Genomic DNA, 14573 nt, shown 5'->3' on the forward strand with positions numbered 1-14573 from the left:
ATCTATGGGGTCACACAGAGCCGGACACGACTGAAGTGACAGCTTAGCTAAGTCACTATACCCTCTCTGGTCGGTTCCCTTTGGTGGAGTAGGACTGGTCTGCTTTCCCCATTTTATTTTATTATCCTGGGTGCTCCTTTCAGGGAGGTCCAGGAATAGAACTGCATTTCTGTGTAATTCATTTCTTTGCAACCATGTGTATTTTTATTTGATGCGTTTTAAACACATTATTCTGAGAAGAGGTCCATAGGCTTTCTCAGGAGTCTGTGGCCCAAGACAGGTTAAAGAAATAGACTTGAAACAGAGTAGACCACTGAAAAAAGACACCCAAACCCGAAACATGTGACAGGTACTCATACAGAGTGAAGTGGCAGGTGCGAAGCTCTTGGTGCTTTTCTCACGTCCTCTGAAGGTCAGGAAGGTCTCAGACGCCGAGGGACTGCATGGAGGCGAGTGCATCAGCAGGGACGATCCTCCTTTACCCTTTGGGAATAAAGCAGTGAGGTGCACCGCCCTTCAGAACGCCTTCCCTCTTCTCCCCTCTTCCTCCCCTCTGTTCTTTCCTTTGAATGAGCCCGACTTCCACTAAAGTTCCCATAGACTTCAAGAGAAGGAGACTGCTTTGTGGTCCTTACAGGATGTGACACTGGGTAGGAGGTAAATACGCGTTCGGTGGGTGAACGAGTGAGTGCGTGAACCTATTCGTATGAAAGGAGATGATCCTTTTTGCTGGAGATGTCCTGGGTGGCCAGGCAAAGGCCGAAAGGAGGCAGTGAGGGGTCAGTCAAGGCTGCAGATGAAAGGTCAGAGAGGAACATTCAGCCTACCAGATCACACATACATGAGCGCTTTCTACCAGAGACTGATCTGACGCATGGACAGCGTCCCTACAAGGAAGGCCAGTCTCCCTGGACATTCCCCAGGCCCACCACGTGGGTCATAATGCGGACTCTACAGTGGGTCGGTCAGCGCCCTTGGAGCCACTAATCTCCTCTTTAGAAACATTAAAAAATATTCCATGCATAAATAAAATAATGGTAAAATAAACATCCACTGCCAGGAGTGGGACATTGTAAATGCCATTTCACCTGTTCTAAAGCCACACTTCCCCATTGGAAGGAATGCAATCTCTGTTCTGATTTTGGTTTATCATTCCTTTGCCTTTTTGCAATAGCTCTGTTACAGAGATGTTTATCAAGGATGTATTCTTTAGATTTTTTAAAGACAAAGCCTCATGTTATCTATTTTATGTATTTTTTATGTGATTTGATTTTTCTACTAAATCATGTATCTGAAATTAACCCATGCTGACATGTAGAACTGTCATTTACCACATTTTCAGTGTTGTATGGTAATCTATTGTTTGAGTTACCTCAATTTATTTGTGTAGTTGTCTGTTAATAGCACCTTGATATGTTTCTGTCTCTTGGTACCACAATTCACGGTGCCATAAGCACTCTTGGGGCCAAACATTAGGAAAATAAAGAAATACGTTTGATTTATTAAGATATATATATATATATGTGTGTGTGTGTGTGTTTGACATTCTTTTTTAAAATTTATTTATTTATTTATTTTTGCTTAATCTTTTATTATAGAAAACCTCACACACTCACAAGAGTAGAACAGGGTGGACAAAGTAGTATAGTGAACCTCTGTGTACCTACCACTCAGCACCAACAGCTATTCCTTGCAGGCTGGTTCTGTGTTCCATCTCTTCAGTCCGTTTTTAAATCGAGCTACACTGGAAAAACAGTGGAAACAGTGTCAGACTTTATTTTTTTGGGCTCCAAAATCACTGCAGATGCTGATTGCAGCCATGTAGTTAAAAGACGCTTACTCCTTGGAAGGAAAGTTATGACCAACCTTGATAGTATATTAAAAAGCAGAGACATTACTTTGCCAACAAAGGTCTGTCTAGTCAAGGCTATGGTTTTTCCAGTGGTCATGTATGGATGTGAGAGTTGGACTGTGAAGAAAGCTGATTGCTGAAGAATTGATGCTTTTGAACTGTGGTGTTGGAGAAGACTCTTGAGAGTCCCTTGGACTGCAAGGAGATCCAACCAGTCCATTCTAAAGGAGATCAATCCTGGGTGTTCATTGGAAGGACTGATGCTGAAGCTGAAACTGCAATACTTTGGCCACCTCATGCGATGAGTTGACTCACTGGAAAAGACTCTGATGCTGGGAAAGTTTGGGGGCGGGAGGAGAAGGGGACGGCAGAGAATGAGATGGCTAGATGGCATCACCGACTCTGTAGACATGAGTTTGAGTGAACTCCGGGAGTTGGTGAAGGACAGGGAGGCCTGGTGTGCTGTGATTCATGGAGTCGCGGAGAGTCGGACATGACTGAGCGACTGAACTGAACTGAACTGAACACGGATAGATAGGTGTTGAGCTGTGTAGATAGATAGGTAACCGTATATTGAGATATACTACTGGCCCTTCGCTGCTTTCACTGTATGGCCGCTAGGCATGCCTGTAGCTCAGGAAAACCTTGATGAATGACCTCCAGAAAAACCCTGCTTTTGTACGCCTTACAAATTCTTGTTGAGGAGGTAACCCGCACCTTACCACTCCACCCCCCGCCAGAGCTCAATACGAGGACAATCTGCACTTTTCTTAAAATTTTTGGGACTATTTTATCAATGCTAAAAAAGCACAGTTATTTTTATCAATACTATGAACAATACTAAGTTCTCTGGTGGATACTTTAAATATTGATTGCAATTGTAAGTGATGCTTCCTTTTTATTATATTAAAATTCACTTCAATTTGCTTATTTTTTAATTGAAGGATAATTGCTTTACAGAATTTTTCTGTTTTCTGTCAAACCTCAACATGAATCAGCCACAGGTATACTCTCCCTTTTGAACCTCCCTCCCATCTCCCTCCCCACCCACCCCTCTAGATTGATACAGAGCCCCTGTTTGAGTTTGCTGAGACCTACAGCAAATTCCCATTGGCTGTCTATTTTACATATGGTAATGTAAGTTTCCATGTTACTCTTTCCATACATCTCACCCTCTCCTCCCCTCTCTCCACGTCCATAAGTCTATTCTCTACATCTGTTTCTCAAATTGTTGCCCTGTAAATAAATTCTCCAGCACCATTTTTCTAGATTCTGTATATATGTGTTAGAATATGGTATTTATCTTTCTCTTTCTGACTTACTTCACTATAGGTTCACACAGGTTCTAGGTTCATCCACTTCATTAGAACTGATTCAAATGTGTTCTTTTAATGGCTGAATAATATGTACCACAACTTCCCTATCCATTCATCTATCAATGGACATCTAGGTTGCTTTCATGTTCTAGCTACTGTAAATAGTGCTGCAATGAACAGTGGGATACATGTGTCATTTTCAATTTTGGTTTCCTCAGGGTATATGCCTAGGAGTGGGATTGCTGGGTCATATGGTGGTTTTATTCTTAGATTTTTAGCATGAGCATGGCGGCTGCGATGGCGCAGGAGCGCGGCCGAGAGGAGCTACTCCCCGTCCAAGGTAAGGAGCGGCGGCAGAGAGGAGATACCCCATGTCCAGGGTCAGGAGTGGCGGCTGTGCTTTGCTAGAGCGGCTGTGAAGAGATACCCGACATCCAAGGTAAGAGAAATCCAAGTAAGACAGTAGCCACTTAGAGAGGGCATCAGAGAGCAGACAGACTGAAACCACAATCACAGACAACTAGCCAAGCTAATCACATGGACCACAGCTTGTCTAACTCAGTGAAACTAAGCCATGCCGTGTGGGGCCGCCCAAGACGGCCGGGTCATGCTGGAGAGCTCTGACAGAATGTGGTCCACTGGAGAAGGGAATGGCAAACCACTTCAGTATTCTTGCCTTGAGAACCCCATGAACAGTATGAAAAGGCTAAAAGATAGGACACTGAAAGATAAATTCCCCAGGTCAGTAGCCCAATATGCTACTAGAGATCAGTGGAGAAATAACTCCAGAAAGAATGAAGAGATGGAGCCAAAGCAAAAACAACACCCAGTTGTGGATGAGACTGGTGATAGAAGCAAGGTCCAATGCTGTAAAGAGCAATATTGCACAGGAACCTGGAATGTTAGGTCCATGAATCAAGGCAAATAAGTGGTCAAACAGGAGATGGCAAGAGTGAACATCGACATTTTAGGAATCAGTGAACTAAGATGGACTGGAATGGGTGAATTTAACTCAGATGACCATTATATCTACTATTGTGGGCAGGAATCCCTTAGAAGAAATGGAGTAGCCATTAAAGTCAACAAAAGAGTCCAAAATGCAGTACTTGGATGCAATCTCAAAAACGACAGAATGATCTCTGTTCGTTTCCAAGGCAAACCAAACCACTCGATATCACGGTAATCCAAGTCTATGCCCCGACCAGTAATGCTGAAGAAGCTGAAGTTGAATGGTTCTATGAAGACCTACAAGATCTTTTAGAACTAACACCCAAAAGAGATATCCTTTATATTATAGGGGACTGGAATGCAAAAGTAGGAAGTCAAGAAACACCTGGAGTAACAGGCAAATTGGGCCTTGGAGTATGGAATGAAGCAGGGCAAAGGACAGAGTTTTGCCAAGAGAACTCACTGGTCATAGCAAACACCCTCTTTCAACAACACAAGAGAAGACTCTACACATGGACATCACCAGATGGTCAATACCGAAATCAGATTGATTATATTCTTTGCAGCCAAAGATGGAGAAGCTCTATACAGTCAGCAAAAATAAGATGGGGAGCTGACTGTGGTTCAGATCATGAACTCCTTATTGCCAAATTCAGACTTAAATTGAATAAAATGGAGAAAACTACTAGACCTAGATTTAGGTCATTCAGGTATGACCTAAATCAAATCCCTTATGATTATACAGTGGAAGTGAGAAATAGATTTAAGGGACTAGATCTGATAGAGTGCCTGATGAATTATGGATGGAGGTTCGTGACATTGTACAGGAGACAGGGATCAAGACCATCCCCAAGAAAAAGGAATCTCCATACCATCTTCCACAGTGGTTGTATCAATTTACATTGAGTGTAAGAGCATTCCCTTTCCTCCACACCCTCTCCAGCACTTATTATTTGTAGATTTTTTGATGATGGCCATTCTGAGCAGTGTGAGGTGATATCTCATTGTGGTTTTGATTTGCATTTCTCAAATAATGAGTGATGTTGAGCATCTTTGCATGTGTTTGTTAGTCATCTGTAAGTCTTCTTTGGAGAAATGTCTGTTTATGTCTTTTTCCAACTTTTTGGTTGGGTTGTTTGTTTCTCTGGTATTGAGCTGTATGAGCTGCTTGTATATTTTGGAAATTAATCCTTTGTCAGTTGTTTCCCTTGTTATTACTTTCTCCCATTCTGAGGGTTGTCTTTTCACAATGTTTGTAGTTTCCTTTGCTGTGCAAAAGCTTTTAAGTTTAATCAGGTCCCATTTGTTTACTTTTGTTTTTATTTCCATTACTCTAGGAGTGGATCACAGAAGATCTTGCTTTGATTTACATCAAGTGTTCTGCCTATGTTTTTCTCTCAGAGTTTTATAGTTTCTGGTCTTACATTTAGGTCTTTAATCCGTTTTGAGTTTATCTCTGTGTGTGGTGTTAGGAAGTGTTCTAATTTCATTCTTTTACATGTAGTTGTCCAGTTTTCCCAGCACCATTTATTGAAGAGGCTGTCTTTGCCCCATTGTATGTTCTTTCCTCCTTTGTCAAAAATAAGGACACATTGGTCTATATTTCCTCTTTTGAGCCAGTACCATACTTTCTTGATGACCGTAGTTTGTAGCATAATCTGAAGTCAGGAAAGTTGATTCCTCCAGCTCCATTTTTCTTTCTCAAGACTGCTTTGGTTATTCCGGGTCTTTTGTGTTTCCATATGAATGTGAATTTTTTGTTCTAGTTCTGTGAAAGGAGAAGGAAATGGCAACCCACTCTAGTATTCTTGCCTGGAAAATTCCATGGACGGAGGAGCCTGGTAGGCTACAGTCCATGGAGTCGCAAACAGTCAGGCACGACTGAGTGGCTTCACTTTCACTTTTCACTTTCAAGCATTGGAGAAGGAAATGGCAACCCACTCCAGTGTTCTTGCCTGGAGAATCCCAGGGAAGGGGGGGCCTGTTGGACTGCCGTCTATGGGGTCGCACAGAGTTGGACACAGCAGCAGAAGCAGTTCTGTGAAAATGCCTTTGGTAATTTGACAGGGATCGCGTTGAATCTGTAGATTTTGTTTGGCAGTACAGTCATTTTCACAGTATTGATTCTTCCTACCCAGAAACATGGAACATCTCTCCGTCTGTTCTATATCATCTTTGATTTCTCTCATCAGTGTCTCATACTTTTCTGTGTACAGTTCTTTTGTCTCCTTAGGTGAGTTTATTCCCAGATATTTAATTGTTTTTGTTGCAGTGGTGAATGGGACGGATTCCTTAATTTCTCTTTCTGAGATTTCATTGTTCACATATAGACATGCAAGTCATTTCTGTGTATTGATATTGTACCCTGTGGCTTTGCTAAATGCACTGATTAGCTCCAGTAATTTTCTGATACTATCTTTAGGTTTCTATGTACAGTATCATGTCATCTGCAAACAAGGAGAGCTTTACTTCTTCTTTTCCCATCTGGATTGCTTTTATTTCCTTTTCTTCTCTGATTGCTGTAGCTAGGACTTCTAGAACTATGTTGAATAATAGTGGTGAAAGTGGACACCCTTGTTTTGTTCCTGATCTTAGGGGGAATATTTTCAGTTTTTCATCATTTAGAATAATGTTTGCTGTAGGTTTATCATATATGGCCTTTACTATGTTGAGGTAGATTCCTTCTATGCTCATTTTTTGAAGGGTTTTAATCATAAATTGGTGCTGAATTTTGTCAAAGGCTTTTTCTGCATCTACTGAGTTTATCATATGGTTTTATCTTTCAGTTTGTTGCTATGGTTTATGACATTGATTGATTTGTATATACTGAAGAATCCTTGCATCCTTGGAATAAATCCAGCTTGATCATGGTGTATGAGCTTTTTGATGTGTTGCTGAATTGTTTGCTAAGATTTTGTTGAAGATTTTTGCATCTATTTTCATCAGTGATATTGGCCTGCAGTTTTCTTTTTTGTGTGTTCCTTCTCAGGTTTTGCGATCAGGTGATGGTGGCCTCATAGAATGAGTTTAGAAGTGTTCCTTCCTCTGCAATTTTATGAAAGAGTTTTAGAAGGATAGGGATTAGCTCCTCTCAAAATGTTTGATAGAATTCTTCTGTGAAGCCATCTGGTCCTGGGCTTTTGTTTTTTTGGGAGATTTTTAAAGATGGAGAAGCTCTATATAATCAGCAAAAACAAGACCAGGAGCTGACTGTGGCTCAGATCATGAACGCCTTATTGCCAAATTCAGACTTAAATTGAAAAAAGTAGGGAAAACCCACTAGACCATTCAGGTATGACCTAAATCAAATCCTTTACAATTATACAGTGGAAGTGAGAAATAGAGTTAAGGGACTAGATCTGATAGACAGAGTGCCTGAACTATGGATGGAGGTTCATGACTTTGTACAGGAGATAGGGATCAAGACCACCCCCCAAAAAAGAAATGCAAAAAGTCAAAACAGCTGTCTGGGGAGGCCTTAAAAATAGCTGCAAAAAGAAGAGAAGTGAAAAGCAAAGGAGAAAAGGAAAGATACACCCATCTGAATTCAGATATCCAAAGAATAGCAAGGAGAGATAAGAAAGGCTTCCTCAGCGATCAATGCAAAAAAATAGAGGAAAACAACAGAATGGGAAAGATTAGAGATCTCTCCAAGAAAATTAGAGATACCAAGGGAACAATTCATGCAAAGATGGACTCAATAAAAGACAGAAATGGTATGGACCTAACAGAAGCAGAAGATAATAAGAAAAGGTGGTAAGAATACACAGAAATGTACAAAAAAGATCTTCACAACCCAGATAATCATGATGCTGTGATCACTCACCTAGAGCCAGACATCCTGGAATGAGAAGTCAAGTGGGCCTTAGGAAGCATCAGTACGAACAAAGCTAGTGGAGGTGATAGAATTCCAGTTGAACTATCTCAAATCCTAAAACATGATGCTGTGACAGTGTTGGACTCTATGTGCCAGCCATTATGGAAAACTCAGTAGTGGCCACAGGACTGGAAAAGGTCAGTTTTCATTCCAATGAGAACATTACTTTCCAACAAGGGTCCATCTAGTCAAAGCTATGGTTTTTCCAGTGGTCATGTATGGATGTGAGAGTTGGATTATAAAGAAAGCTGATCATTGAAGAACTGATGATTTTGAACTATGGTGTTGAAGAAGACTCCTGAGAGGCCCTTGGACTGAAAGCAGATCCAACCAGTCCATCTAAAGGAGATCAGTCCTGAATCTTCATTGGAAAGACTGATGTTGATGCTGAAACTCCAATACTTTGGCCACCTGTTGAGAAGAGCTGACTCATTTGAAAAGACCCTGATGCTGGGAAGGATTGAAGCGGGAGAAGGGGACAACAGGGGATGAGATGGCTGGATGGCATCACCACCTCAATGGACGTGAGTTTGGGTAAACTCCGGGAGTTGGTGATGGACAGGGAGGCCTGGTATGGTGCAGTCCATGGGGTCACAAAGAGCTGGACATGACTGAATGACTGAAATGAACTGACTGATGTTCCTATTGCCATTTTCTTAATTGTTTGGGGTTGATTGTGTAAATCATTTTCTTCTCTTGTATTTCTTGACTGTATAATTCCTTTTAACATTTGTTGTAAAGCTGGTTTGGTGGTATTGACTTCTGTTAACTTTTGTTTGTCTGAAAATCTTTTATTTCTACATTCATTTTGAATGAGATCCTTGTCGGGTAGAGTAATCTTGGTTGTAGAGTTTTCCCTTTCAGTACTTTAAGCATATCCTGCCATTCCCTTCTGGCCTGCAGAGTTTATACTGAAAGATCAGCTGGTAAACGTATGGAGTTTCCCTTGTATGTTCTTTGTTGTTTTTCCCTTGCTGCTTTTAATATTCTTTCTTTTTGTTTAGTCTTTGTTAGTTTGATTAGTATGTGTCTTGGTCTAATTCTCCTTGGATTTATCCTGTACTGGACTCTTTGTACCTCTTGGACTTGATGGACTATTTCCTTTGCCATGTTGGGGAAATTTTCAGCTATAATCGCTTCAGAATTTTTCTCATAACCCTTTCTTTTTCTCTTCTTCTTCTGGGAGCCATATAATTCGAATGTTGGTGTGTTTGACATTGTCCCAGAGGTCTCTGAGACTATCTTCAGTTCTTTTCATTCTTTTTACTTTATTCTGCTCTTCAGAAGTTATTTCCACCAGTTTATCTTCCAGCTCACTGATTCATTCTTCTGCTACAGATATTCTGCTGTTGATTCCTTCCAGAGTATTTTTAATTTCAGTAATTGTGTTGTTTGTCTCTGTATGTTTATTCTTTAATTCTTCTAGGTCTTTGTTAGTTGATTCTTGCATTTTCTCCATTCTGTTTTCAAGGTTTTTGACCATATTTACTATCATTATTCTGAATTCTTTTTCAGGTAGTTTGCCTATTTCCTCTTTATTTATTTGGACTTCTGTGTTTCTAGTTGGTTCTTTCATTTGTGTAGTATTTCTCTACCCTTTCATTTTTTTTTTTTTAACTTATTGTGTTTGAGGTCTCCTTTTCCTAGGCTTCAAAGTTGAATTCTTTCTTCCTTTTGGTTTCTGCCCTCCTAAGTTTGGTGCAGTGGTTTGTGTAAGCTTCGTATAGGGTGAGATTTGTGCTGAGTGTTTTGTTTGTTAGTTAGTTAGTTTGTTTTTCCTCTGATGGGCAATGCTGAGTGAGGTGATAATCTTGTCTGCTTATGATTATGTTTGTATTTTTGTTTTGTTTGTTGTTTAGATGAGGCATCCTGCACAGGGTGCTACTGATGGCTGGGTGATGTCGGGTCTTTATTCAAGTGGCTTCCTTTGGGTAAGTTCTAACTGTTTGATACTCCCTGGGGCTAGTTCTCTGGTAGTCTAAGGTCTTGGAGCTAGTACTTCCACTCCAAAGGCTCAGGGCTTGATATCCAGTTCAGTGGTTTTTGTAAGACATCAGAAACTTGTATTCTAGGGTACTTGTTAGATTCCTTTCCTTGAAGTTCTCTGAAGATTAAATGCATTTGCAAGACGCCTTTGTAAAAACATATGAGTGAAACAATAACTGTCTCCCTTCAAAGAGAATGGGCCTCCTTTCTGGGTGCCTGGGGTCCTCCGCTAGTGTTCAGAAATTGTTTTGTGGGAGTTGCTCAACATTCAAATGATATTTTGATGAATTTGTGGGGGAGAAAGTGGTCTCCCTATCCTAGTCCTCCCCGATCTTCAAGTTTGAGTGTCTTTTTCTAAAAAGTATTTATTTCTTTGAGTGTGTTGAATCTTAGTTGCTGCGTTCTCTCACTGAGGTGCACAGACTCTCCAGTGTGGCTCACAGGCTCGCTAGCTGCAGTCTGCGGGGTTAGTTGCTCCACGGCACATGTGATCTCTGTTCCCTGCCTAGGGAATGGACTGGAATCTCCTTCATTGCAAGGCAAATCCTTACTCACTTGACCACCAGCAAAGTCTCAAGATATATTCTTATTGCAGAAAAATAACAATGAGAGTGATCAATAAAATACTTTCAAACATATCAGGAATTAAATGAGGAACAATGTAAAATTTCTGACTTTGAAAAATAATTTGTACATGTATTTTAAATGGATGATAGCAGTTATTATGATTTATCAAATTATTATGGTTTTTAGGTACCTTTGGGTACATTTACAAGCGATTTAAAATTTCAATATTTCTAATATGTCAGAGACTACATCTTCTGGGACTTTTCAAATTGATTAGAAAAGTTTATAGATAACTTAAAACTGCAAGAAAGGACTCAATTAAAAAAAAATTATTTTGACCTTAGAAGAGCAAATACTTCTAAAGACCTCTTAGAAATGGGATTGCTGGGTTACGGCTTATGTTCATGTTCAGCTTTTCAAGGCAAAGTCAATTGTCTTCCCAGATGGTTGATCTGATTTGCACTCCCATCAGCGAATGAAGTTTTGTTGGTTTGTTGCTCCTCACTCTTGTCAGCAATATTTGGTGTAGTCAGACTTTTGAATTTTTGCCTATGTGTGTGTAGGTAAAATGGTATCTGACAGGGATTCTGGCATGTGGTCCCCTTATGACATTGCAGCTTTTCCCCATATGTTCCACTGGCCATTTGTGTCTCCTCTTCTGTGACACGGGCTTCCCTGGTAAAGAATATGCCTGCAGTGCAGGAGACCTGGGCTCGATCCTGGAGTTTGGAAGATCCCCTGGAGAAGGGAATGGCTACCCATGCCAGTATTCTTTCCTGGGGAATTCCTTTGACACAGGAACATGGTGGGCTACAGTCTATGGGGTCACAAAGAGTCGAACATGACTGTGCAACTAAAACACACTTTTATGACATATCTGCCTGTGCCTATCCCAGAGAACTTTTTCCTCACTGTTCCCTAGAGTCCCCCAATTTCCCATCCTCCTTCTTACTGCTGCTACTGCTGCCAAGTTGCATCAGTTGTGTCTGACTCTGTGCGACCCCATAGATGGCAGCCCACCAGGCTCCCCTATCCCTGGGATTCTCCAGGCAAGAACACTGGAGTGGGTTACCGTTTCCTTCTCCAGTGCATGAAAGTGAAAAGTGAAAGTGAAGTCGCTCAGTTGTGTCCGACTCTTAGCGACCCCACGGACTGCAGCCCACCAGGCTCCTCCATCCATAGGATTTTCCAGGCAAGAGTACTGGAGTGGGTTGCCATTGCCTTCTTCTTACTAGTTGGGGTCTAATAGCAGTAGTTCTGGGCAATGTGCCATAGAGGAGCATTGAAGAGTTGGTGCATGTCTCCAGAGCTGTCCTCTCCCGAGGCAATGATCACAGGGATGCATATGAATGAAAACCATTTGCATGACTGAGTCCCTACATTGAGGACAGCAGTTGACCTTCAGCAGACCATCTGTGAGCAGGAAATAAACTTCTGCAGGGTTTATTCCGCTGAGATTTTTTTGGCTTATTTGTTGTTTCAGCATATCTAACATATTCTGACTAATATGATTTGTTTGGTTTAACATTTGTACCCTTTAGTCATTGATAAGAATTCTTTATGTGTTCTCAATACTGATGCTTTTCTATGTCATAGATAATACAACTATCCCCTTCCAGCTTGTGGGTTATATTTTTATTCTCCTTTTGGTACCAATTGATGAACAGGAATCCTTCTTGCTAAAGAAGATAGAATCAAACTTACTAAATTTTTACCTTATCATTAGTGATTTTTATGTTAAAAAAATCCTACCCAACTCTAAATTCATTTAGAAGCATAGTTTTCCTCAAAAGCATTTTGTTTTTTACTTTTAACTTTTATTCATATTTGAATTTTTTTGTCTAAATCAAAAGTATGGATCTTATTTTATTTCGTTTTCCTTTATGGATGTGTGCTCAGTTGCTTCAGTCATGTCCAACTTTTTGTGACCCTATGGAATGTAGCCCGCCAGGCTTCTCTGTCCATGGGATTCTCCAGGCAAGAATACTGGAGTGGGTTGCTATGCCCTCCTCCAGGGGATCTTCCCGACCCAGGGAATGAACCAACATGTTATGCGTCTCCTGACTTGCAGGCATATTGTTTACCACTGAGCCACCAAGGAAGCCTTCATTTATGAATAACCAAAATTTATTATGCATTTCTTCTTTGATATGCAGTGCCACCTCTTCATAAATCGGTTTACCATTTACACTGGGGTTTGATTAGGGCTCTCTAACTGCTCATTTGGCTTAATATGTCTATCTCTTTGCCTAAACTCTGTTAAACTCTTGCTGTTGTTGTTCAGCCACTAAGTCGTGTCTGACCCTTTGGGACCCCACAGACTACAGTGTGCCAGGCTCCTCTAACCTCCACTATCTCCTGGAGTTTGCTCAAATTCTTGTTCATTGAGTTGGTGATGCTATCTAACCATCTCATCCTCTGCACTCCCTTCTTTTGCCTTCAATCTTTCCCAGCATCAGCGTCTTTTCTAATGAGTTGACTCTCTGCACCATGTGGCCAAAGAATTGGAGCTTCATCTTCAGCATCAGTCCTTCTAATGAACATTCAGGGTTGATTTTCTTTAGGATGGACTGGTTGGATCTCCTTGCAGTCCAAGGGACTCTCAGCACCACAAGACGAGAGCATCTGTTCTGCACGCAGCCTTATTTATGGTCCAACTCTCACTTCCATACATGGCTACTGGAAAAACCACAGCTTTGACAATACAGACCTTTGTCAGCAAAGTGATGCCTCTGCTTTTCAGTATGCTGTCCAGGTTTGTCGTATCTTTCCTTCCAAGCACCAGCATCTTTTAATTTCATGACTGCAGTCATGGTCTGCAGCAATTTTGGAACCTAAGAAAACAAAATCTGTCACTGCTTTCACTTTTTCCCCTTCTTTTTGCATGAAGCGAGGGGACCAGATGCCAAGATCTTCATTTTTTGAATGTTGAGTTTCGAGCCAGCTTTTTCACTCTTCTCTTTCACCCTCTTCAAGAGGCTCTTTTGTTCCTCTTCACTTCCTGCTGTGCGGGTAGTGAGATTGTTGATCTCTCTCATGGCATCTTGAGTCCAGCTTGTGATTTATCCAGCCTGGCATGCAGCATGATCCCTCTGCATAGAAGTTAAATTAAGCAGGTGACAATATACAGCCTTGTTGTACTCTTTTCCCAGTTTTGAACCAATCATTGTTCTATGTCCGGTTCTAACTGTTGCTTTTTGTCCCACATACAGATATCTCAGGAGGCAGGTAAGGTGGTCTGGTACGCCCATCTCTTGAAGAATTTTCCACAGTTTCTTTTGATCCACACAAAGGCTTTAGCATAGTCAGTGAAGCAGAATAGATGTTTTTCCAGAATTCCCTTGCTTTCTCTATGATCCAATGAATGCTGGCAATTTGATCTCAGGTTCCTCCTCCTTTTCTCATCACTTCTTTTTTGTTTCTTTAACTAATGTGTATTGAAAGGGTAGAAGGTGGACCCCCTGAAGCAAGCTGTGGCCAGAGGGAAAAGCAAGCATTGTCAGACGTGCAGCCTGAGCTGCTGTGGAGGAGTGACCCTCGTCTCCCTCCCTGCCCCCAGCCCCCTGCAGGCACGCTTCGTGGAGAAGCAGTTCCTTGCAGTCAGGCACCTGGGTGGCAGGGCAGCGCAGGGAAGGTCAGAGAATCGGGGCTGGACAGAGATTAACCCGGTGCTCCTGGTGACTATCCTCTCATCCTGTTGCTTTACTAAGCAGGGCAAGGACGGTTACTATCTAATTCTCTCCTTCCTTCTGTATTCGTTCCCTCAAAGTTCTCTGTGAGGAAGGCTTCCCTTTTATTTATTTTTTTTGTTTGATTACTCTGGAAATATGTGTATGAAAATACAGAGTAAATGTTTGACTCTTTCAGTGGATTTATTGATGTTCCGAGTAATTAGTCAATGTCTTACCGACTTTCAGTGGTGGTGTGAGATTTAATCAATATCAATATTATCTATGGAGTTTTACATGTTTGATGTGTTTTAGCAATGTTTGTGTCATTATTCTTTATAATGCTCCAATTGTCCCGT

Source organism: Moschus berezovskii, chromosome 1 (assembly GCF_049115385.1).
Source record: "Moschus berezovskii isolate FMDL1 chromosome 1, NW_MosBer_1.0, whole genome shotgun sequence".
Lineage (NCBI taxonomy): Eukaryota > Metazoa > Chordata > Mammalia > Artiodactyla > Moschidae > Moschus > Moschus berezovskii.